A 23,923-nucleotide genomic window follows, 5' to 3' on the forward strand; every position below is an offset into this window, starting at 1 on the left:
GATAGATAGAGAGAGAGAGGAGAGAGAGAGAGAGAGGAGAGAGAGAGGGGGGAGAGAGAGAGAGAGAGGTCGTGGTTTTGGGGGCGGTTAGCGGCAAGGCTTCTGTTATGTCATATTTGTATGGTTCATCAAAAGAAAATACAGAGCAGGCATAATTTGCTTGGGTCGGCGTTTCCGTCTGCCAAATCTTGTTCATCATGGAAATGCTCTTTGTTTTCTCTTCAAATCAAAATCTAATCCAATGAAATGTTTTTTGTCGCATGCTTCGTAAACAACAGGTGTGGACCAACAGTGTAATGCTTACTAACGGGCCCGTCCCAACAATGCAGAGTAATTTTTTGTTGTTGAAATAATAGAAAAGTAAAACACGTAAAATGTAAAATAATCAAGGATACACAATGAGTAACGATAACTTGCCATTATACAAGGGGTACCAGTACAGAGTCGATATGCAGTGGTAAGAGGTAATTGAGTTATATATGTACATATAACTAGGAATAAAGTGACAGATAGTAAACAGTAGCAGCAGTGTATGTGATGAGTCAAAAAAGTTTGTGCGAAAAGGGTCAATGCAGAAAGTCCTTGTAGCTTTTTGGTTAACGATTTAACTAACTATAACTTATGGCTTGGGGGGAAAAGCTGTTCCGGCTCCTGTTGGTTCCAGACTTGGCGCATTGGTACCACTTGCCGTTCGGTAGCGGAGAGAACAGTCTATGACTGATGGCTGGAGTCTTTGACAATTTTTAGGGCCTTCCTCTGCCCTGGATGGCAGGAAGCTCAGCCCCCCTTGCGGTTGGTTGATAAGCAGTTGCCATACCAAGCGGTGATGCAACCAGTCAAGATACTCTCAATGGTGCAGCTGTAGAACCTTTTGAGGATCTGAGGGCCCATGCCAATTTTCAGGCTCCTGAGGGGGAAAAGACAAGTCAACTTTGTATTTGTAGTCAACTTTGTTCTGAAGTCGGTGGTCGGAGACAGATAATCCATGTGATTGTATGTTTAGTGGAGTTCTTCTGTGTAAAAGGGCAAAAAAGCATCTAACGACGCACTTAGCTGTTCTACGAGTGGTCTGAAGCAGGTGTTAGATTACAAGTGTTTTCAAGTTCTACGTTAATAAGGATGTATTTGGGAAACAGCTTGAAGATTTAATGATGCTCCTACTGAAGGTTCTAACGAAGAACTTAGCCTTATTTTGGGACTCTGGGCCCTCGTAAATAGTATGGTCTACAGATTATCATGAGGTATTCTAAATCAGGCGAGCAGAACCTCAATTAGAGATTGCGCTCCAGCTGTTGTTAGCAAAGAGACACACACAACCCCCTTTGAGCTTACCCAACGCTGCTGTTCTGTCCTGCCCATGCGTAGAATAAACAGATAGAATATTATGTTTGTTCAGCCAAGATTTCGAGAAACATAGAATATTACCGTTCTTCAGGTCCCGTTGATAGGATAGTCTCGAACGGAGCTAGTCCAGGTTGTTCTCTAGTGATTGTACATTCACCTATAGAACAGAGTGTAAAGGCTCCTTATTTCCTACCGCCACAGTTTCATCAGGGTACCCGCACGTCGGCCTCTATATGGACATCTCTTTAGGGCCTGGTCCGGGGTGAGTAGTATGTTCTGTGCAGCCAAGTTATTGAAATGTACATTAGTGATCGCTGTTCTGATGTCCAGAAGCTCTTTTCGGTCATAGGAAACAATGCCGGAAACATTATGTACAAGAAAAGTTAAGATTAACGGAAAAAAAAACAGAAAATAGCAGAATTGGTCAGGAGCCCGTAAAACGTCCGTTATACATTCCAGCGCTGTTCTCGGAACCTCTCATCTAGAGAAGCTCAAGACACATTTTGACAATGAACTATGTCAACCTCTGGTGATCAGAGCCACACATTACCATGATCTCAAATTGACATGGAAGAGATTTGAAACACATATTTTATAATAGCACCAATAAAGATGCTAGTGTAATGATATTGAAAATATGAGTCATCACAGAGGGGAGAAAGTCTCTCAGTTCATGTTACACTGGGGTTTAGTGTGGCTGGTCTGTTATCCCTCACATTCCAATACTCCTCTAACACTGGCTTCATCACAAAATGGCAATCTTGTTGACAAATCTTTTAGCCCTAGGCTAAGGGTGGTGTGTGTGTGTGTGTGTGTGTGTGCGTGTGTGTGTGTGTGTGTGTGTGTGTGTGTGTGTGTGTGTGTGTGTGTGTGTGTGTGTGTGTGTGTGTGTGTGTGTGTGTGTGTGTGTGTAAGTGTCTGTGTATGCACGTGTGTGTGCATACGTATATGTTTATGTGTGAGAGAGTGTTATGGATAGATGTGTGAACTGTAAAAGGAGGAGAAGGTTATGCCATGACCAGGTCACTGGAGCCCCCAGGCAACGAGAACTTATTTTACAGCCCAGTTTAATCTAGTCTAACCTTTATCAGTGGTGGAAAAAGTACTCATTTGTAAAGATACCTTAATGGAAAATGACTTAAGTAAAAGTGAAAGTCACCCAGCAAAATGCCACTTGAGTAAAAGTCTAAAAGGTAGTTTTAAATATACTTACTTATCAAAGTAAATGTTATTGCTCAAATATAAGTAGAACTATATAAGTATATATAAGTAGAAATATATAAGTATATATAAGTATACATCATTTCAAATTCCTTATATTAAGCAAACCAGACAGCACCATTTTCTTGTTTTTTAAATTTACGGATAGCCAGGGGCACACTCCAACACTCAGACATCTTTACAAACAAAGCATTTGTGTTTAGTGAGTCCTCCAGATCAGAGGCAGTAGGGATGACTAAGGATGTTCTCTTGATAAGTGCGTGAATTTTACAATTTTCCTGTCCTGCTAAGAATTCTAAATGTAACGAGTGTTTTTGGGTGTCAAGGATGGAGTAAAAGGTACATTATTTTAGGAATGTAGTAAAGTAAAAGTAAAAGTTGTCAGAAATATAAATAGTAAACTACAGATACCCCAAAAAAGTATTTTTACTTAAGTACTTTACGCCACTGTCCTTTGTTGCTCAGTTGCTAGAGCATAGCGCTTGTAACGCCAGCGTAGTGGGTTTGATTCCTGGGACCACGCATATGTAAAATGTATGCACGCGTGACTGTAAAGCATCTGCTAAATGGCATATACAGTGCCTTGCGAAAGTATTCGGCCCCCTTGAACTTTGCGACCTTTTGCCACATTTCAGGCTTCAAACATAAAGATATAAAACTTTATTTTTTGTGAAGAATCAACAACAAGTGGGACACAATCATGAAGTGGAACGACATTTATTGGATATTTCAAACTTTTTTAACAAATCAAAAACTGAAAAATTGGGCGTGCAAAATGATTCAGCCCCTTTAATTTCAGTGCAGCAAACTCTCTCCAGAAGTTCAGTGAGGATCTCTGAATGATCCAATGTTGACCTAAATGACTAATGAGGATAAATACAATCCACCTGTGTGTAATCAAGTCTCCGTATGAATGCACCTGCACTGTGATAGTCTCAGTGGTCCGTTAAAAGCGCAGAGAGCATCATGAAGAACAAGGAACACACCAGGCAGGTCCGAGATACTGTTGTGAAGAAGTTTAAAGCCGGATTTGGATACAAAAAGATTTCCCAAGCTTTAAACATCCCAAGGAGCACTGTGCAAGCGATAATATTGAAATGGAAGGAGTATCAGACCACTGCAAATCTACCAAGACCTGGCCGTCCCTCTAAACTTTCAGCTCATACAAGGAGAAGACTGATCAGAGATGCAGCCAAGAGGCCCATGATCACTCTGGATGAACTGCAGAGATCTACAGCTGAGGTGGGAGACTCTGTCCATAGGACAACAATCAGTCGTATATTGCACAAATCTGGCCTTTATGGAAGAGTGGCAAGAAGAAAGCCATTTCTTAAAGATATCCATAAAAAGTGTTGTTTAAAGTTTGCCACAAGCCACCTGGGAGACACACCAAACATGTGGAAGAAGGTGCTCTGGTCAGATGAAACCAAAATTGAACTTTTTGGCAACAATGCAAAACGTTATGTTTGGCGTAAAAGCAACACAGCTGGACACACCATCCCCACTGTCAAACATGGTGGTGGCAGCATCATGGTTTGGGCCTGCTTTTCTTCAGCAGGGACAGGGAAGATGGTTAAAATTGATGGGAAGATGGATGGAGCCAAATACAGGACCATTCTGGAAGAAAACCTGATGGAGTCTGCAAAAGACCTGAGACTGGGACGGAGATTTGTCTTCCAACAAGACAATGATCCAAAACATAAAGCAAAATCTACAATGGAATGGTTCAAAAATAAACATATCCAGGTGTTAGAATGGCCAAGTCAAAGTCCAGACCTGAATCCAATCGAGAATCTGTGGAAAGAACTGAAAACTGCTGTTCACAAATGCTCTCCATCCAACCTCACTGAGCTCGAGCTGTTTTGCAAGGAGGAATGGGAAAAAATGTCAGTCTCTCGATGTGCAAAACTGATAGAGACATACCCCAAGCGACTTACAGCTGTAATCGCAGTAAAAGGTGGCGCTACAAAGTATTAACTTAAGGGGGCTGAATAATTTTGCACGCCCAATTTTTCAGTTTTTGATTTGTTAAAAAAGTTTGAAGTATCCAATAAATGTCGTTCCACTTCATTATTGTGTCCCACTTGTTGTTGATTCTTCACAAAAAAATACAGTTTTATATCTTTATATTTGAAGCCTGAAATGTGGCAAAAGGTCGCAAAGTTCAAGGGGGCCGAATACTTTCGCAAGGCACTGTATTATTAATCTTAACAGTTAACGGAGGCTGGCTGGCATAGCAGCAGAACCACATTTCAAGCGTCATATAACCAGAGCTTGTTCCATCTCAGGCCGTGTGATCATTCCTCTCTAAGCCTACATCCTGCTTCTGCCTCTCTTCCTCGTTCTCTCCCTCTCTCTTGCTCTGTTTATGTGGTACAGATCCTCTGTAATTCTATGTGTCTCAGTTGGTAGCGCATGGTGCTTGCAACACCAAGGTTGTAGGTTTGATTCCCACAGGGGATGAAAATATGGTAATATATGCATTCACTACTGCAAGTTGCTCTGGATAAGAGCTAAATTACTAAAATGTAATCCTTGTAGATGCCTGCTATGTATTGTTTTTAAATCGGTGAGCTCTACAAGGTCAATTAAGATTTAATCAGTGAGCTAGCGATCACACAGGCAGTAAAAAGAGAGAGAAGACAGTGGAAATGAGCTCAGGGAATCATTGAGGCAAAGCAATAAGAAGGCGATGAGAGTATTGCTTAAATGTTTATAAAGGGCTTGAGAAAACAAGTTTGACATTTCTCTGGAACGCAGGCTGATATAACCGACATGACACTCAGCGTTTATTATTCTCCCACGGCAAGCTCATTATCTAAATTGAAGCAATAAGTCAAATGAAGGCTGTATACTTGACATTTGGCTGCAGCAGACACTTAAAGTAGAGAAGGGTATTGACATTTCTACTGGCACAACCTACAGTAAGAAGGGAACGGTGCTGGTAGTTGATTCTCTATCACGACCTACAGTAAGAAGGGAACAGTGCTGGTAGTTTATTCTCTATCACGACCTACAGTAAGAAGGGAACGGTGCTGGTAGTTGATTCTCTATCACGACCTACAGTAAGAAGTGAACGGTGTTGGTAGTTGATTCTCTATCACGACCTACAGTATGAAGGGAACGGTGCTGGTAGTTGATTCTCTATCACGACCTACAGTAAGAAGGGAACGGTGCTGGTAGTTGATTCTCTATCACGACCTACTTATGTTGCTTTTTTAGCCAAATAAAATAAGAATGAAATGTGATTAGAGTGGTTTAGTTCATAAATGTGGTTCTAACTTGGTGCTTACTAAGAGCCCATATGTGATATTAAGGATCAAGGGAGAAAACATCTCTTCCTCCTGACTATTTATATGCAAATAACTCAAGAAAGATGTCCTGACCCGTTTCGGGCTCTGATAAGGAAAAATCCATATTGTTTTTAGATAAGCCTTGTGATGAAATACTCAATACCTAGTTGTGACATTCTGACAGACAGACAGACAGACAGACAGACAGACAGACAGACAGACAGACAGACAGACAGGCAGGCAGGCAGGCAGGCAGGCAGGCAGGCAGGCAGACAGACAGAGAGGCTGTTATGGTGGTATTTCTCTGTTATGCCATAAATTAGCACACTCACTCACTCAAAGAGAATTCACCACTTTACCTGCTGCTTAACCATACATCCAGCTACTGTTTTGAGGTTGACATGGCAGCACAAGGTTCCTTAACCTCTACCCCTGGGGCAGTGGGGATACAGCAGAGTCTAGTGGGGTTAACCTGGGCTATGTAATGGGGGGAGACAATATATTTTTTTCCTCAGGGTAAGAGTCAGCTTTATGGATCTGAGATATTGGATTTGTGATTCCCCTGCCTGAATAGTCTCTTCTGAGTATTTTACTGTGCATTAAACAGGTGTGAAGGGACTATATAGAGGACCTTATGCTGGCTGTTGTCTTACTATACCACCTCCTGCTACAGTACAGGCCATGTAGGCATTGAGGAGCCTTTGCTCTCCCTGCTCTACAACTGGGCCCATGTTTCTGCTCACCTAATGTATGGATAGAAAGAGGGAGGTTGATACACGGATCAACATACAAGGACAGTTACAGATGAACGTGGATGAACTATAGATCAGCAACAAGACGTAACTAAGTCTAGGCCTGTTTCCTTGTGGTTTCTAACACTGCCATTCAGCTCTGGGCCCGTATCTACAAAACAAAGTGTCCCAGAGTAGGAGTGCTGATCTAGCATCAGCTTTGACTTATGGATCATGATGAAAAAGATTGTATGGAAAGATCCTAGATCAACAGTACTACTCAGAGACGTTGTGTGGATATGGGCCCTGATCTCACGTAGCAGCTAATCACTCTGCTTGTCATTTACTCGCCATACCTTTTTTCCATTATCATAATATCCCTGGCTTACGATCCCATCTAAGAGGCCAATAGCGTCTCCATTTCAGATTACTAATAATGCAAAGTGAGCCCACAGAGAGAGAGAGGGATAGCGGGAAGGAAAGGCTTTAGGTAAAAGCCTGTTTAGTTGGGGACCCATTAGAAAAATTGTGAGGAGGTGGGCGTGACCTGTCTGTCTGTCTGTCTGTCTGTCTGTCTGTCTGTCTGTCTTGTCTGTCTGTGTGTCTGTCTGTGTGTGTGCTGCTGCTGCCTGCCTGCCTGCCTGCCTGCCTGCCTGCCTGCCTGCCTGCCTGCCTGTCTGCCTGCCTGCCTGTCTGCCTGCCTGTCTGCCTGTCTGCCTGCCTGCCCGTTTACCACAGCCACCCACAGCAAATGAATTATTAAACAGCCTTGGATTCCTTATTTATGTAATGCTGTGTTACAATGGAACAGGCAAACAAAGACTTGGATTATCAAACAGACAGACGAAGGAAAGGAGGGTCAGAAAGGAGAGAGGAGAGGAAAGGAGGGGCAGAAAGGAGAGAGGAAAGGAGGGCAGAAAGGAGAGAGGAAAGGAAAGGAGGGGCAGAAAGGAGAGAGGAGAGGAAAGGAGGGCAGAAAGGAGAGAGGAAAGGAAAGGAGGGGCAGAAAGGAGAGAGGAAAGGAAAGGAGGGGCAGAAAGGAGAGAGGAGAGGAAAGGAGGGGCAGAAAGGAGAGAGGAAAGGAGGGGAGAAAGGAGAGAGGAGAGGAAAGGAGGGGCAGAAAGGAGAGAGGAGAGGAAAGGAGGGTCAGAAAGGAGAGAGGAGAGGAAAGGAGGGTCAGAAAGGAGAGAGGAAAGGAAAGGAGGGTCAGAAAGGAGAGAGGAGAGGAAAGGAGGGGCAGAAAGGAGAGAGGAAAGGAGGGGCAGAATGGAGAGAGGAGAGGAAAGGAGGGTCAGAAAGGAGATAGGAGAGGAAAGGAGGGTCAGAAAGGAGAGAGGAGAGGAAAGGAGGGCAGAAAGGAGAGAGGAGACGAAAGGAGGGGAGAAAGGAAAGAGGAGAGGAAAGGAGGGGAGAAAGGAAAGAGGAGAGGAAACGAGGGGCAGAAAGGAGAGAGGAGAGGAAAGGAGGGGCAGAAAGGAGAGAGGAGAGGAAAGGAGGGGAGAAAGGAAAGAGGAGAGGAAAGGAGGGGCAGAAAGGAGAGAGGAGAGGAAAGGAGGGGAGAAAGGAAAGAAGAGTGTTTCCCTATTCACATAGAGCCTCCATTTAATATCCTACTGTTTGCTCTGAGATTAGACAAGGTCATTTGCATTTGCAGTCTGATTATTTTACACACTGTTGCCGAGCCCACAGAGGGAAGGCAGAAGGAGATGCAGACGAGCAATTGAGCTTTAAATGAGAAAATGTGTGTGTGTGTGTGTGTGTGGGGGGGGGGGGGGGGGGGGGGGGGGGGGGGGCATTTGTGTTTGGTAAGTGTCTGTATACATTTCTGTATGTATATGAGTTCCCTTCGCAAGCCAGCCCACATAAACAAAAACTACAGTTTACTATAGAATTTGGTAGTAAACTGTAGCATACTGTAGAATACTAGACTACACATTGTAGTGTCGCTCGATCATGTGTAGTACTTAGTTTAGAATATTGTAGTATACTGTAGAATACTATAGTAAATACTATGGTATTATCCACATAAAAACACAGTGGTAAATACTACAGTATTTCATTTGCACAAACCCTGCCAATTCTCTCCCGTATCGCAATTTGTACCACCCGTCAGTGAGAAATTTACATGCCAAGTATAGACCATATATTGTATTCCCTACAGGTTATAGAAAAGACCAGGAGTGTCTGAACTCCGTTCAGAACCCAGTCCTACCTACCTCAGGTTATGTAAATTTGCTCTTTTAGTATTTCTCCAGTAGGTTTCTTCAAGGATAAAGCCCCCCACTTTTATGTCAAAGATTATAAAACAAAAACACTTAGGTAGATACTAGGGTTGCACATTTTGGGGAATATTCAGAGGTGGAAACTTTCTGTGGGAATTAAAGGGAATATATGGGAATTAACGGAAATATATGCAAATTAATATTAATACCATTTAAATGTAGATGTTTTTTGCATTGGCTATATTTACCATATCATATGGAGACAGAAACATAAACCTTATCATACGTGGACATAATTGCAAATTATTAAATCCTTCCAATATAAATTTTTAAAACAATTTAGTTACGAATTGAAATGTAATAAAATGAGTTGACTCTTCACATGGGATGATTTCACTGAACCACAAAAGAAAGGGAATATTGAATGTTCCCCAATGATCCATCGCATCTCCCAAAAACGTTTTCAACATAGATCTGTAAAATGATAGTCTGGAAACTAAAGCTTTGGTTGTCTTCCTCTCAGGCTTCCATGTCTTCTCCCTGGACCTCCTGAACATCAGACTCTGAGGCCTCATCTTCACTGTGACTTTCCAACATTATTGAGGATGGCTCGTTGTCAGGCATAAAAAGCCTCAAATTTGCCTGGATGGCCACCAATTTTTCAACCATTGTACTGGTTAGCCTGTTGCGTGCTTTGGTGTGTGTGTTTCCAAACAAGGACCAGTTGCGCTCTGAGGAGGCTGATGTTGGTGGGATTTGGAGCAGGATGGAGGCAACTGGGGAAAGAACCTCGGATATATGTTGGCACGACTGCCATATTGCATCTCCATCCCAAAGCCCTTGCTTGGAAGTGTACTTCACCAGACTGCCAAGAACCTTGCCCTTATCCAGGCCAAGGTGGCGAGACACGGTAGTGATGACACCATAGTCCTGTTACGGTGCGTGAATGAGGACCCAAAAGCGAATTAACGTAAACAGAGCTTCTTTAATAACAAAACAAAACGTAGGCTCAGATGGACCGGCAGGTTCCGACAGGACAGGACAAGGTTGCAGCAAACATGACGATAGTCTGGTTCAGGCATGAACAACACAAACAAGAATCCGACAAAGACAGGAGCAGAAACAGAGAGAGATATAGAGGACTAATCAGAGGGAAAAAGGGAACAGGTGGGAAAAGGGGTGACGAGGTAGTTAGGAGGAGACAAGGCACAGCTGGGGAAAAGAGGGGAAGAAAAGGTAACCTAACAACGACCAGCAGAGGGAGACAGGGTGAAGGGAAAGGACAGAAACAAGACACAACATGACAGTACATGACAGTACCCCCCCACTCACCGAGCGCCTCCTGGCGCACTCGAGGAGGAAACCTGGCGGCAACGGAGGAAATCATCGATCAGCGCACGGTCCAGCACGTCCCGAGAGGGAACCCAACTCCTCTCCTCAGGACCGTACCCCTCCCAATCTACTAGGTACTGATGACCACGGCCCCGAGGACGCATGTCCAAAATCCTACGGACCCTGTAGATGGGTGCGCCCTCGACAAGGATGGGGGGGGGGGGGGGAGACGAGCGGGGGCGCGAAGAACGGGCTTGATACAGGAGACATGGAAGACCGGGTGGACGCGACGAAGGTATCGCGGAAGAAGAAGTCGAACTGCGACAGGATTAATGACCTGAGAAATACGGAACGGACCAATGAACCGCGGGGTCAACTTGCGAGAAGTGGTCTTAAGGGGAAGGTTCTGAGTGGAGAGCCAAACTCTCTGACCGCGACAATATCTAGGACTCTTAGTTCTACGCTTATTAGCAGCCCTCACAGTCTGCGCCCTATAACGGCAAAGTGCAGACCTGACCCTCTTCCAGGTGCGCTCGCAACGTTGGACAAAAGCCTGAGCGGAGGGGACGCTGGACTCGGCGAACTGAGATGAGAACAGCGGAGGCTGGTACCCGAGGCTACTCTGAAAAGGAGATAGCCCGGTCGCAGACGAAGGAAGCGAGTTGTGGGCGTATTCTGCCCAGGGGAGCTGTTCTGACCAAGACGCAGGGTTGCGAAAAGAAAGACTGCGTAAGATGCGACCAATAGTCTGATTGGCCCGTTCTGCTTGACCGTTAGACTGGGGGTGAAAGCCGGAAGAGAGACTGACGGAAGCCCCAATCAAACGGCAAAACTCCCTCCAAAATTGAGACGTGAATTGCGGACCTCTGTCCGAAACGACGTCTGACGGAAGGCCATGAATTCTGAAAACATTCTCGATGATGATTTGTGCCGTCTCTTTAGCAGAAGGAAGCTTAGCAAGGGGAATAAAATGAGCCGCCTTAGAGAACCTGTCGACAACCGTAAGAATAACAGTCTTCCCCGCTGACGAAGGCAGTCCGGTGACAAAATCTAAGGCGATGTGAGACCACGGTCGAGAGGGAATGGGAAGCGGCCTGAGACGGCCGGCAGGAGGAGAGTTACCGGACTTAGTCTGCGCGCAGACCGAACAAGCAGCCACGAAGCGACGCGTGTCATGCTCCCGGGTGGGCCACCAAAAGCGCTGGCGAATGGAAGCAAGCGTACCCCGAACGCCAGGGTGGCCGGCTAACTTGGCAGAGTGAGCCCACTGAAGAACGGCCAGACGAGTAGGAACGGGAACGAAAAGAAGGTTCCTGGGACAAGCGCGCGGCGACGGAGTTTGAGTGAGTGCTTGCTTTACCTGCCTCTCAATTCCCCAGACAGTCAACCCGACAACACGCCCCTCAGGGAGAATCCCCTCGGGGTCAGTGGAGGCTACTGAAGAACTGAAGAGACGAGATAAAGCATCAGGCTTGGTGTTCTTAGAGCCCGGACGATAAGAAATCACGAACTCGAAACGAGCGAAAAACAGCGCCCAGCGCGCCTGACGCGCATTAAGTCGTTTGGCAGAACGGATGTACTCAAGGTTCCTATGGTCAGTCCAAACGACAAAAGGAACGGTCGCCCCCTCCAACCACTGTCGCCATTCGCCTAGGGCTAAGCGGATGGCGAGCAGTTCGCGGTTTCCCACATCATAGTTACGTTCCGACGGCGACAGGCGATGAGAAAAATACGCGCAAGGGTGGACCTTGTCGTCAGAGAAGGAGCGCTGAGAAAGAATGGCTCCCACGCCCACCTCTGACGCGTCAACCTCGACAATGAACTGTCTAGAGACGTCAGGTGTAACAAGGATAGGTGCGGATGTAAAACGATTCTTGAGGAGATCAAAAGCTCCCTGGGCGGAAACGGACCACTTAAAGCATGTCTTGACAGAAGTAAGGGCTGTGAGAGGGGCTGCCACCTGACCGAAATTACGGATGAAACGACGATAGAAGTTCGCGAAGCCGAGAAAGCGCTGCAACTCGACGCGTGACTTAGGGACGGGCCAATCAATGACAGCTTGGACCTTAGCGGGATCCATCTTAATGCCTTCAGCGGAAATAACAGAACCGAGAAATGTGACGGAGGAGGCATGAAAAGAGCACTTCTCAGCCTTCACAAAAAGACAATTCTCTAAAAGGCGCTGGAGGACACGTCGAACGTGCTGAACATGAATCTGGAGTGACGGTGAAAAAATCAGGATATCGTCAAGGTAAACGAAAACAAAGATGTTCAGCATGTCTCTCAGGACATCATTGACTAATGCCTGAAAGACAGCTGGAGCGTTAGCGAGGCCGAAAGGAAGAACCCGGTATTCAAAGTGCCCTAACGGAGTGTTAAACGCCGTCTTCCACTCGTCCCCCTCCCTGATGCGCACGAGATGGTAAGCGTTACGAAGGTCCAACTTAGTGAAAAACCTGGCTCCCTGCAGGATCTCGAAGGCTGAAGACATAAGAGGAAGCGGATAACGATTCTTCACTGTTATGTCATTCAGCCCTCGATAATCTATGCAGGGGCGCAGGGACCCGTCCTTCTTCTTAACAAAAAAAAACCCCGCTCCGGCGGGAGAGGAGGAGGGGACTATGGTACCGGCGGCAAGAGCTACAGACAAATAATCTTCGAGAGCCTTACGTTCGGGAGCCGACAGAGAGTATAGTCTACCCCGGGGGGGAGTGGTTCCCGGAAGGAGATCAATACTACAATCATACGACCGGTGTGGAGGAAGAGAGGTGGCCCTGGACCGACTGAACACCGTGCGCAGATCGTGATATTCCTCCGGCACCCCTGTCAAATCACCAGGCTCCTCCTGTGAAGAAGAGACAGAGGAAACAGGAGGGATAGCAGACATTAAACATTTCACATGACAAGAGACGTTCCAGGAGAGGATAGAATTACTAGACCAATTAATGGAAGGATTATGACAAACTAGCCAGGGATGGCCCAAAACAACAGGTGTAAAAGGTGAACGAAAAATTAAAAAAGAAATGGTTTCGCTATGATTACCAGAAACAGTGAGGGTTAAAGGTAGCGTCTCACGCTGAATCCTGGGGAGAGGACTACCATCCAGGGCGAACAAGGCCGTGGACTCCCTTAACTGTCTGAGAGGAATGTCATGTTCCCGAGCCCAGGTCTCGTCCATAAAACAGCCCTCCGCCCCAGAGTCTATTAAGGCACTGCAGGAAGCTGACGAACCGGTCCAGCGTAGATGGACCGACAAGGTAGTGCAGGATCTTGAAGGAGAGACAGGAGTAGTAGCGCTCACCAGTAGCCCTCCGCTTACTGATGAGCTCTGGCTTTTACTGGACATGAAGTGACAAAATGACCAGCAGAACCGCAATAGAGACAGAGGCGGTTGGTGATTCTCCGTTCCCTCTCCTTAGTCGAGATGCGGATACCTCCCAGCTGCATAGGCTCAGCACCCGAGCCGGCAGAGGAAGATGGTAGTGATGCGGAGAGGGGGGCAACGGAGAACGCGAGCTCCTTTCCACGAGCTCGGTGACGAAGATCAACCCGTCGCTCAATGCGAATAGCGAGTTCAATCAAGGAATCCACGCTGGAAGGAACCTCCCGGGAGAGAATCTCATCCTTTACCTCTGCGCGGAGACCCTCCAGAAAACGAGCGAGCAAAGCCGGCTCGTTCCAGCCACTGGAGGCAGCAAGAGTGCGAAACTCAATAGAGTAGTCTGTTATGGATCGATTACCCTGACATAGGGAAGACAGGGCCCTGGAAGCCTCCTCCCCAAAAACAGATCGATCAAAAACCCGTATCATCTCCTCCTTAAAGTCCTGATACTGGTTAGTACACTCAGCCCTTGCCTCCCAGATTGCCGTGCCCCACTCACGAGCCCGTCCAGTAAGGAGAGATATGACGTAGGCGACACGAGCAGTGCTCCTGGAGTAAGTGTTGGGCTGGAGAGAAAACACAATATCACACTGGGTGAGGAACGAGCGGCATTCAGTGGGCTCCCCAGAGTAACACGGCGGGTTATTGATTCTGGGCTCCGGAGATTCGAAAGCCCTGGAAGTGGCCGGTGGATCGAGGCGGAGATGGTGAACCTGTTCTGTGAGGTTGGAGACTTGGGTGGCCAGGGTCTCAACGGCATGCCGAGCAGCAGACAATTCCTGCTTGTGTCTGCCTAGCATCGCTCCCTGGATCTCGACGGCTGAGTGGAGAGGATCCGAAGTCGCTGGGTCCATTCTTGGTCAGATTCTTCTGTTACGGTGCGTGAATGAGGACCCAAAAGCGAATTAACGTAAACAGAGCTTCTTTAATAACAAAACAAAACGTAGGCTCAGATGGACCGGCAGGTTCCGACAGGACAGGACAAGGTTGCAGCAAACATGACGATAGTCTGGTTCAGGCATGAACAACACAAACAAGAATCCGACAAAGACAGGAGCAGAAACAGAGAGAGATATAGAGGACTAATCAGAGGGAAAAAGGGAACAGGTGGGAAAAGGGGTGACGAGGTAGTTAGGAGGAGACAAGGCACAGCTGGGGAAAAGAGGGGAAGAAAAGGTAACCTAACAACGACCAGCAGAGGGAGACAGGGTGAAGGGAAAGGACAGAAACAAGACACAACATGACAGTACATGACAAGTCCTCGTTGATCTCTGCACCCAACAGGATGCTCTTGCCAACATACTTGGGGTCCAGCATGTACGCTGCTGTGTGTGGGCTTCAGGCAGAAGTCTTCATGCTTTTTGATGTGTTTCAGAACTGCAGTTTCCTCTGCTTGGAGCAACAGTGAAATAGGCAGGGCAGTATGGATTTCTTCTCTTACATCTGCAAGCAGAGTCTGAACATCAGACAGGATGGCATTGTCTCCCTCAATCCGTGCAATGGCTACTGCTATAGGTTTCAGACTGCTTACCCCTCTCTCCCAAAATACATCATCCAGGAGGATCCTCTTGATGGGGCTGTCCATGTCGGCAGACTGATATGGCCATTTCTTGGAGAGACTCCTTACCCTCCAGGAGACTGTCAAACATGATGACAACACTACCCAACGGGTGTTGCTGGGCAGCTTCATTGTGGTGCTCTTATTCTTCTCACTTTTCTTGGTGAGGTAGATGGCTGCTATAACTTGATGACCCTTCACATACCTAACCATTTCCTTAGTTCTCTTTTAGAGTACACCCATTGTTTTCATTGCCATGATGTCCTTGAGGAGCAGATTCAATGCATGAGCAGCACAGCCAATGGGTGTGATGTGAGGGTAGGACTCCTCCACTTTAAACCAAGCAGCGTTCGCAGCGTTGTCTGTCACTAGTGCAAATACCTTCTGTGGTCCAAGGTCATTGACTGCCTTCAGCTCATCTGCAATGTAGAGACCAGTGTGTCTGTTGTCCCTTGTGTCTGTGCTCTTGTGGAATAGTGGTTGAAGGGTGGAGATGATGTAGTTAATTATTCCTTGCCCACGAACATTCGACCACCCATCAGAGATGATTGCGATACAGTCTGCTTTCTCTATGATTTGCTTGACTTTCACTTGAACTCTGTTGAATTCTGCATCCAGCAAATGAGTAGATTAAGCATGTCTGGTTGGAGGGGTGTATGCTGGGCGAAGAACATTCAGAAATCTCTTCCAATACACATTGCTGTGATCATCAGAGGTGAACCAGTTGCAAACACAGCTTGAGCAAGACATTCATCAGCATTTCTCTGACTACGTTCCTCCACTGAGTCAAAAAAACGTCTTATTCCAGGAGGACCATGAGCTGTTGCTGTCGATAAGGTGTCTGATTCATCATTTTCACCTCAAATAGAAGTAGAGGGACTTTTGTCAGAGTTTGCTTGGTGTGAGCGCTGAGAGAACTTTATGCACTCGGCCAGATGATTCTGCATCTTTGTTGCATTCTTCAGATATGATTCAGCACAATATTTGCAAATGTACACAGATTTTCCTTCATCATTAGCTGCAGTGAAATGTCTCCATGGCATTTTCCTGTAAAGATGAGAAAAAAATGAGTAAAAAAACCCAAATACAAATCCATGTACAGATAAATAAGCAGTTAGATTAAACAACACCTTTGTAAGATAAAGGTTTTAAAATTAAACATGTATGAAAACAGGGTAATTAACACTCAGTTAACAGGTTCAAGCAAGCTAAAAACCCACATTGTAGCAAAAACTAACTAACTAACTAACTAGCAGAAATGGTTAACAAGTTATAAATGATTTAAACACACTTTGCTGTTTACTAGTTAACAAAAAATAATGTAAGTCATAGAAAATATATTCACTCCACCCAGTATTGTAATCAAAACTTACCAGAAAGCATGTAGTCCTTTGCTCAGACAGTGTAGTAGTGTGGGCTCAATAGCATCTCATTAGTGTGCAAGATCTTGAGAATCAGCTGTACATGTGATGGAAGAATGTACTGTGCATGCAGAGGGTTGCAATTCCATTGAATTTAGGATAGTTTAACCAAAATATGCCACAAGACCTAGAATTGCATTATTGTATCGCACAAAAAAGGTTCACTGTTATAAGCTAACTTTTTAATGAGTTTAAGGAAAATTCCCAAAATTCCCGGGCTTAACCTCCCATGGAAAATTTCCGGAAGAATTACAGAAATGTTCCGGAAAGTTTCCGACCCTTTGCAACCCTAGTAGATACTACAGTAATGTTCCCTAAATACTACAGTATACTACAGTCTGCAAAAACAGTTTGCAAAAACACTACAGTGAATACTATAGTATTCCTACCGTAGAATACTGTACACTATAGTATTTTTTCATGTGGCTGTTAAATGTATGTGTGTGACCATATATCGGTCTGTATTTGTGTGTGTTTGCATATATTTCCTTCAGGGGTGTAGGAGTGTAAAAGTGAGCAGGCAATTGCCATTTAAAGAAACTCTCCTGCCAGTCCTCTCAGTGTGATTGGCTGGGTGGGTGGAATCGATGGGCCTTGGCCTGCAGGCCAGGAGCATGCACGTCCGCACGCACACACACCTGTCTGCAGACCAGGTACTAAAATCCATATGGAGCATGGTCAGACAGGACACATATACACACACACTGAGATGGGACGAGAGCAGGGAGCGAGGGGAGGAGAGAGGGGAGCAGGGAGCGGAGCAGGGAGCGGGGAGAGGGGAGTGGAGAAGGGAGCGAGGAGAGGAGAGAGGGGAGGAGGGAGCGGAGAAGGGAGAGAGGGGAGGAGGGAGCGGAGCAGGGAGCGAGGAGAGGAGAGGAGAGAGGGGAGGAGGGAGCGGAGCAGGGAGCGGGGAGAGGAGAGAGGGGAGGAGGGAGCGGAGAAGGGAGCAGGGAGTGAGGAGAGGAGAGGAGAGGAGAGGAAAGGAGAGGAGAGGAGAGGAGAGGAGAGGAGAGGAGAGGAGAGGAGAGGAGAGAGAAGTGTAGAGCAGGCAGTGGGCTGTCTGTTTGATACTGCCTCTCCTCCATGGGGAACAGAGCGTCTCCCCACTGTTTAAGGCCCCATCAAGCAAGAATTGCTCACTAACAGGGGGAAGGAGGAGTTCATCAGTCCAGTGGTATAGGATAGTACTGCCAGCGGACTGCAGCATCTGGAGCGCCCCCCTTTGGCTCTGAGTTGGAGTGGTGGTCTGGTGGGCATGGTTGGAGGTTGGTGATAACATGATGGGGATGTTCAGTATGCAGTCACAGCAGCATAGTGTGTTTATTGGTGCATGGTGTTCAGATCTACACACCACCAGAGTACATGTATCTCTTTATTAGATTCGTCAGAGACAAGGGAAGTGTTTCTTTCACCACCAGTACTGGAACACATTTGTCTACTTCTGGTCCTACTAACACACACTCAATACAGACTATTTTATTTTATAGTTGACCTTTATTTAACTAGGCAAGTCAGTTAAGAACAAATTCTTATTTACAATGACGGCCTACCAAAAGGCAAATGGCCTCCTGCAGGGACAGGTTCTGGGATTAAAACAAATTAATAAATACAATATAAAAATAGTACAAAACACACATCACAACAAGAGAGACAACACAACATAAAGAGTCAAGAACATAGCAAGGCAGCAACACAACATTTATTTTATCAGGAAAGTCAGTTAAGAACAAATTCTTATTTTCAATGATGGACTAGAAACAGTAGGTTAAACTGCCTTGTTCATGGGCAGAATACAGTGCCTTGCGAAAGTATTTGGCCCCCTTGAACTTTGCGACCTTTTGCCACATTTCAGGCTTCAAACATAAAGATATAAAACTGTATTTTTTTGTGAAGAATCAACAACAAGTGGGACACAATCATGAAGTGGAACGACATTTATTGGATATTTCAAACTTTTTTAACAAATCAAAAACTGAAAAATTGGGCGTGCAAAATTATTCAGCCCCCTTAAGTTAATACTTTGTAGCGCCACCTTTTGCTGCGATTACAGCTGTAAGTCGCTTGGGGTATGTCTCTATCAGTTTTGCACATCGTGAGACTGAAATTTTTTCCCATTCCTCCTTGCAAAACAGCTCGAGCTCAGTGAGGTTGGATGAAGAGCATTTGTGAACAGCAGTTTTCAGTTCTTTCCACAGATTCTCGATTGGATTCAGGTCTGGACTTTGACTTGGCCATTCTAACACCTGGATATGTTTATTTTTGAACCATTCCATTGTAGATTTTGCTTTATGTTTTGGATCATTGTCTTGTTGGAAGACAAATCTCCGTCCCAGTCTCAGGTCTTTTGCAGACTCCATCAGGTTTTCTTCCAGAATGGTCCTGTATTTGGCTCCATCCATCTTCCCATCAATTTTAACCATCTTCCCTGTCCCTGCTGAAGAAAAGCAGGCCCAAACCATGATGCTGCCACCACCATGTTTGACAGTGGGCATGATGTGTTCAGGGTGATGAGCTGTGTTGCTTTTACGCCAAACATAACGTTTTGCATTGTTGAAAGTTTAGAGGGACGGCCAGGTCTTGGTAGATTTGCAGTGGTCTGATACTCCTTCCATTTCAATATTATCGCTTGCACAGTGCTCCTTGGGATGTTTAAAGCTTGGGAAATCTTTTTGTATCCAAATCCGGCTTTAAACTTCTTCACAACAGTATCTCGGACCTGCCTGGTGTGTTCCTTGTTCTTCATGATGCTCTCTGCGCTTTTAACGGACCTCTGAGACTATCACAGTGCAGGTGCATTTATACGGAGACTTGATTACACACAGGTGGATTGTATTTATCATCATTAGTCATTTAGGTCAACATTGGATCATTCAGAGATCCTCACTGAATTTCTGGAGAGAGTTTGCTGCACTGAAAGTAAAGGGGCTGAATAATTTTGCACGCCCAATTTTTCAGTTTTTGATTTGTTAAAAAAGTTTGAAATATCCAATAAATGTCATTCCACTTCATGATTGTGTCCCACTTGTTGTTGATTCTTCACAAAAAAATACAGTTTTATATCTTTATGTTTGAAGCCTGAAATGTGGCAAAAGGTCGCAAAGTTCAAGGGGGCCGAATACTTTCGCAAGGCACTGTAACTGAGTTTTACCTTGTCAGCTCAGAGATTTGATCTTGCAACCTCTCAGTTACTAGTCCAACGCTCTAAACACTGTCCCCCCCAACATAACAACAATATAGTAGCAAGACAACATGATAGCAGCACAAAACATGATACTAACATTATTGGGCACAGACAACAGCACAAAGGCCAAGAAGGTAGAGACAACAATACATCACACAAAGCAGCCACAACTGTCAGTAAGAGTGTCCATGATTGAGTCTTTGAATGAAGAGATTGAGATTAAACTGTCCAGTTTGAGTGTTTGTTGCAGCTCGTTCCAGTCGCTAGCTGCAGCGTACTGAAAAGAGGAGCAACCCAGGAATGTGTGTGCTTTGGGGACCTTTAACAGAATGTGACTGGCAGAACCGGTGTTGTATGTGGAGGATGAAGGCTGCAGTAGATTTCTCAGATAGGGGGGAGTGAGGCCTAAGAGGGTTTTATAAATAAGCATCAACTAGTGGTCAACTAGAGTATACAGAGATGACCAGTTTACAGAGGAGTATAGAGAATAAACCCTCCTCCTCACAGCTGTCCATGTCCCTTAACTTTTTATTGACAGAGCTTTATTCTGAAATTCGGATGAATGATGTGCCCAAAGTAATTGCCTGTTACTCAAGCCCAGAAGGATATGCATATATTTGGTAGTATTGGATAGAAAACATTCTGAAGTTTCTAAAACTGTCAAAATAATGTCTGTGAGTATAACAGAACTCATATGGCAGGCAAAAACCCGTGGAAAATCCATCCAGGAAGTGGGATGTTTTTGATGTGAGTGGTTTTCCATTGAATGTCTATTGACTATGTAATTGGTTAGGGCCCAGATCGCAGTTCCTATGACTTTCACTAGATGTCAACCATCTTTAGACATGGTTTCAGGCTTGTTTTCTGAAAAACGAAGAAGAAAAATACCTTTTGGTTAGGGGACTGGGGAAACATGCAGTACCGGTTTGCGTGCGTGATTTCACGCCTTTCGTGATTTTTCCTTTCTATTGCATACGCTATTGTCCGGATGAAATATTATCGATTATTTAGATAATTGACACCCTGAGGATTAGTTATAAACATCGTTTAACATGTTTTGACAAACTTTACCGGTACTATTAGGATGTATTCGTCTGCATCTTTTGACCGCCTTTGAGCCAGTGGATTACTGAACAAAACGCGCCAACAAAACTGAGTTTTTGGGATATAAAATAGGACTTTATCGAACAAAACAACCATTTATTGTGTTCCTGGGACCCTTGTGATTGCAACCAGATGAAGATCTTCAAAGGTAAGTGATTTATTTTATTGCTATTTCTGACTTTTGTGACTCCTCTACTTGGTTGTAAAATGTTTGAATGCTTTTGTGTGCGGGGAGCTGTCCTCAGATAATCGCATGTTATGCTTTCACCGTAAAGCCCTTTTGAAATCTAACAAAGTGGCTGGATTAACAAGAAGTTAATATTTTAACCGATGTATAACACTTGTATTTTCATGAATGTTTATTATTACTATTTCTGTAATTTGAATTTGGCGCTCTGCAATTTCACGGATGTTGTCGAGGTGGGTCGCTAGCGGTACGCCTGCGCCAAATAAGTTTTAAAGTTGATGATGTGGTTGTTACTGACAAGAAGCACATGGCTGAGCTCTTTAATCACCACTTCATTAAGTAAGAATTCCTATTTGACTCAGACATGCCTCCTTGCCTGTCCAACATTTCCTCATCTCCCACCCCTTCTAATGCGACTATCCCCAATGCTTCTCCCTCTTTTTCCCCTGCCCACCCTACAAAGTTTCTCCCTCCAGGCAGTCACTGAGTCTGAGGTGCTAAAGGAGCTCCTTAAACTTGACCCCCAAAAAACATCTGGGTCAGATGGTTTAGACCCTTTCTTCTTTAAGGTTGCTGCCCCTATCATCGTCAAGCCTATCTCCAACTTTTTAAAATTATTTTTAACCCTTCTCTGCTTTCTGGGGAGGTTCCCATTGCTTGGAAGGCAGCCACGGTCCGTCCTTTATTTAAAGGGGGACAAATCCATAACCTGAGTGAAAACCAGATTGCATACCCGAGAGCATACTATAGACATGAAGAAAGCCAGTCAGTTGATCATTGACAAGTTTTTCCAACACTTTTGATAAGGGACATGGGCAGCTGTGATGAGAAGGGTTTATTCCTCAGGTCTTTAACCACTTTCCAGAACTTCTTGGGGTTAGACCCACAGAGAGAGAACTGCCTGAGTGCATGTATTTCTCATTTGCCTGATCGATAGTCAGCCTCAGCCTAAACACACACTCAATACAGACAAAACACCCACTCAATACAGACTAAACACACACTTAATACAGACTAAACACACACTCGATACAGACTAAACACACACTCAATACAGACTAAACACCCACTCGATACAGACTAAACACCCACTCAATACAGACTAAACACCCACTCAATACAGACTAAACACACACTCAATACAGACTAAACACACACTCAATAGAGACTAAACACCCACTCAATACAGACTAAACACCCACTCAATACAGACTAAACACCAATTCGATATAAGCCAAACACAGACATCAATACACACCAAATCCTGTCATCAACTTTAAAACCCCCGCTCATACGCAAGCATGCACACCAAACACACACACATAAACATACACACGCACACACACACATACACACCCACCCATCAGTTGAACTGTGTGTGATTGTGAGTGATGAATATGACATAGGCTAATGGGTTTGTTGTGTTGTCTTTATAAATCAGCCCAGCCTGGTTCGCACATGCTCAGTCTCAACGCTTCACCCCTCATCATCAACACCCAAAGATCAAGACCAAATTGAGCTGCTACTTAACCTATAATCATCATGACATGACAGAGAAAATCACAAATGACACATGACACCAATGACCATAATCCACATTCCCTTATAGATGTGTATGAGCAATAGCCTATTAATCAATAGCCTATTATCTGTGGATCCCTTAAAGACAAATCCCCTGTAGAAATGAATGTCTGTTGGATAGCAGAGCAGAGAGAAGATAGTAACAGCCCATGCTAAGGCTAATTAGGCTCCTTATGCTTGGAGTTGAATGGCTAATATCATCATTACATGTTGCACAGTACTCTCTGAGTGTCTGCATTAAGGTGAAGAGAGGAAGCACTTATACAGCACAAAGTGGAAGTCCCTACTCCTCCCTCTCCCCTATAATATGGCGGGGGGGGGGGGGGGGGGTGTAGATCAGCATTAATATTGCATATAGATTGTGGCTTCATTGTTATCTTAGTCTTTGCTGTGTACACTCACCCAGGGAGTCTTCACCCTTCCAGTCTTCACTGTATTTATGCCCCCCGCTAAAGTGTTGTTTAAGTCTAGGCTTGGCTAGATCTCCTCTCAGACAAGGTTCCAGTGAACCCAGCACTCCATCACCTCAGTGCTGATTTATTCATCTCTCTCATTAGTACTCCTTTAAGTGCCAGTATCTGAGACCACAAGTGTGAGGGAGTGTGCAGGTTTGTAATCAATAACCTCTGTGCACTCTGCATGTATGTGTTTAGATTTTATGCCTAATACCTATGCAGTTATATCAGTTGTTTGTCATTGACAGGCTGTGTGTGTGTGTGTGTGTGTGTGTGTGTGTGTGTGTGTGTGTGTGTGTGTGTACTGCTGAAACCTGCAACAACTCTCAGGGAGATAACAGCCACATTTAGCCCTGCCTTCTCCTCCACCTCCCTCTCTGCTGATTCTTAGCTCTTAATAGTGAGTCCCCTGGTATCTAGACACTCCGCTCTGCGCCGCACCACTAGCCAGGCCAGAGTGGGACAGGGGCCAGTGAGAGCACAGCTGTTTGTGCTCCGACCACAAGCAGGGAAAACTAACAATGTATATTCGCCAATTTATGCCAGGTCACGGTCAGAGAGATCCAGCCTGCAAGCACACATAAAATGTTAAAGAGCCATACATGCACATAAGTTAAATCATGGATAACAGACAATAAAGTCTGGGACTTATTTCCATTGTGATCCTCTTGAAACAAGATGGCTAGGCAACATCCAACACGGTTGAACACAGTATGACAGTGAGATAGTAAAACATAAAAACAAAGAAGAAGTACATCTATCTCATCATTGTGTTATCTAGAACCTGAAAGGGTTCTTCGGGTGTCCCCATAGGAGAAACATTTTTGGTTCCAGGTAGAACACTCTAGTCATTTAGCAGATACTGATATCCAGAGTGACTAACAGGAGCAATTAGTCACATCGACAGATTT

General features: G+C 45.0%; 1 protein-coding gene and 1 non-coding gene across 2 annotated transcripts in view; both read left to right on the top strand.

Annotated features, from left to right (window-relative positions):
• Positions 1-23,923, top strand: part of LOC110533641 (transmembrane protein 211-like) — a 179,306-nt gene that overhangs the window by 129,834 nt on the left and 25,549 nt on the right. The window lies entirely within an intron of this gene.
• Positions 8,817-8,870, top strand: LOC118937065. The gene has a single exon (XR_005034462.1). It is a non-coding gene; the product is annotated as a U7 small nuclear RNA (small nuclear RNA).

Source organism: Oncorhynchus mykiss, chromosome 10 (genome assembly GCF_013265735.2).
Source record: "Oncorhynchus mykiss isolate Arlee chromosome 10, USDA_OmykA_1.1, whole genome shotgun sequence".
NCBI classification, from domain to species: domain Eukaryota; kingdom Metazoa; phylum Chordata; class Actinopteri; order Salmoniformes; family Salmonidae; genus Oncorhynchus; species Oncorhynchus mykiss.